Source organism: Palaemon carinicauda, chromosome 4 (genome assembly GCF_036898095.1).
Source record: "Palaemon carinicauda isolate YSFRI2023 chromosome 4, ASM3689809v2, whole genome shotgun sequence".
NCBI classification, from domain to species: Eukaryota; Metazoa; Arthropoda; class Malacostraca; order Decapoda; family Palaemonidae; genus Palaemon; species Palaemon carinicauda.
In genome coordinates this window covers 68,842,483-68,844,982 of record NC_090728.1, presented here as the reverse complement: position 1 = coordinate 68,844,982, position 2,500 = coordinate 68,842,483, and the positions used below count along the sequence as shown (strand labels likewise).

Below are 2,500 nucleotides of genomic sequence, written 5' to 3'. Positions count from 1 at the left end.
AACGCCATTGTGGTTGATATTTACATTAATTATAATCACGAGTGTTAGTGATATATGTCTATACACAAACATACATTATATATATATATATATATATATATATATATATATATATATATATATATATATATATATATATATATATATATGTGTGTGTGTGTGTGTGTGTGTGTAACATATGATTATATAGTAGGTACAAGTGTCTGGATCCCGATGCCTATCACGTACAATAGATTCTGTAATGTTAACTCTAAAGAATAGTTTGCGCATATGTCGTCATTTCCTTCATGAATTTCACTTTTGATCGTTTGTACTTTTACTCATTGCCACGTTAATTTTTTCTCGTTATCTACATATGATTTTATGTTTTCGTTTTGGTAAACTTTTTACTTATGACATGGCTATTATGATATATGACCATTTTCAGTAATGATAATCGCTGTGTAATTATAATTAAAATTCTTTGTCACTAAACTAAGCAATTTCTTTCAAGATCTATTGAATTTGGTAAAGATCTTTTTGTAGGACTGACGGCATTTGTGCTTTAGAATTGAACTCCAAAGGAAATGTCTGAGGATGGAGGGAGGGTGGCCACCAAAGCATATTGTAAGGTGCACTGTAGGCATTTCATGTTTTTTTTTTTTTTTTTTTTTTTTTTTTTTTAAGCGTTCTTTCGTCCCCTAGCTGCAATTGTTCTATATCTTTCTACTTTACTCCGCTCTTTCTTCCTTCCATCTTGCTCTCCAACCTTTCTTTTATTAGTGTAATTTCAGGATTTCCCCACAAGTCCTTTGGCGCTAATTGGCCTCCCAAGCTCCAGCAACGGGCCATATATCCTTAATCTAATCTGATCCGAAGGATTAGTGACATAGCCTCCATACCATGGTCTTCCACTGTCTTGGGTTAGAGTTCTCTTTCTTGAGGGTACACGCGGGCACACTATTCGATCTTATTTCTCTTCCTCTTGTTTTGTTAATTTTTATAGTTTATATAGAAAATATCTACTCTAATGTTGCAACTGTTCTTGAAATATATTATTTTTCCATGTTTCATTTCCTCACTGGGATATTTTACCTGTTCGAGTCACTGGGCTTATAGCATCCTGCCTTTCCAACTAGGGTTCTAGCTTAGCTAGTAATAATAATGATAAAATACTAATATTAAAGTGTTAATTCAGTCACAGTCCTTAGAGGGGCGGGATTGTAACCTTCACACACTTATCTTACCCAGAAGTTACTGATATTCATTTATCGCTAGGTGTCCTTGGAGATATTCTTTTGACTTGGGTTTGTTCAAACCTAGAATATTGAGAGGTGATTATATTTTAAAATTCTGTTTTTTTTTTTAATGCCTCTTGAAAGTTACTAAAAGTTTTGGTGTATTTGGTATAATGACAAAGAATATTCTATCAAAGAAGTTATGTGGTTATACTTGTTTTAAAAACAATAATTTTCTAGACTGTTTACTTTCTTGTTTTATGAATACTGATGCTCTATATGGAAAAAGCTAATGTCAGTAAATGCTTTCAACTATACATGATGTATTTTTTATTAAGTACTAAAACTGTTGATCTATTTTATTGCTTTGGAACATTGTTTTTAAAAATAGTATACGGTATATCATATTTTCTCCAAAGTTTAATAGCAGCGTCATATTCTTAACTGCTCGATTAACAATGAGTAAATTTAGTTCACTTCTTATTCTTTAGAACTAATATATACCTTTCCTATTTTTTTCGTCATATTCTTGATATTTTAATGATTGATTATACCTTTCACAATTATTCCTTTTTATATACATGTAAATCCAATATTGTCTTCCCCTCATTAACAGGTATTTGCATCTGGGTTGAGTGAAAACGTCTTCGGAAATCCTGCTCATTGCTTAAAGGCATTCGAGATCTCATCCATTATCATTCGACAGAAGTGCTCGGGTAAGTGCTGAAGTGCTATTAACAAGTTTCCATGCTAATCATTTCTCTCTCTCTCTCTCTCTCTCTCTCTCTCTCTCTCTCTCTCTCTCTCTCTCTCTCTCTCTCTCTCTCTCTCTCTCTCTCTCTCTCTCTCATTTCTTTTAGCTGCTGACTTAATGGACAACTTAATGTTAATGTATCAGGCAAAAACAATATTAAAGATAAAGAACGGTTAAAAACACTTAGCAGATAGATCTTTGAATTTTTGGTAGAATTAACGAAATATAGAAAACCATAATGTAAGTATCGTCTAAAATGACAACACTTGAAGAGCTGGCCATTGGATGCCCGTCACTGACTGACTACTTTCGTTAATAATTGATGATGACAGGCAAGTGGTCCTACTTTGTTTTAAAACGACCAAGGAAGCCAGGCCATTAATATTTATTGACAGCTATTGTGACTGAATGTGATAAATGTGGGTCAATACGGATCTCAAGTCTCGGCATAAGATTACTGTTAGGTGACGGATAGGCGTCGTCAGTATTTTTGACTAAAGATTCCAGGGCAGAGTTTGTAGAACCGAAG

General features: G+C 33.3%; 1 long non-coding RNA gene across 1 annotated transcript in view; it reads left to right on the top strand.

Annotated features, from left to right (window-relative positions):
- The window catches only part of LOC137639112 (uncharacterized), a 96,093-nt gene extending 94,139 nt beyond the window's left edge, over nt 1-1,954 (top strand). Inside the window, exon 3 of the long non-coding RNA XR_011044231.1 lies at nt 1,834-1,954. This is a non-coding gene — a long non-coding RNA (uncharacterized lncRNA). The remainder of the gene's footprint in view (nt 1-1,833) is intronic.
- The last annotated feature ends 546 nt before the right edge of the window (nt 1,955-2,500 follow it).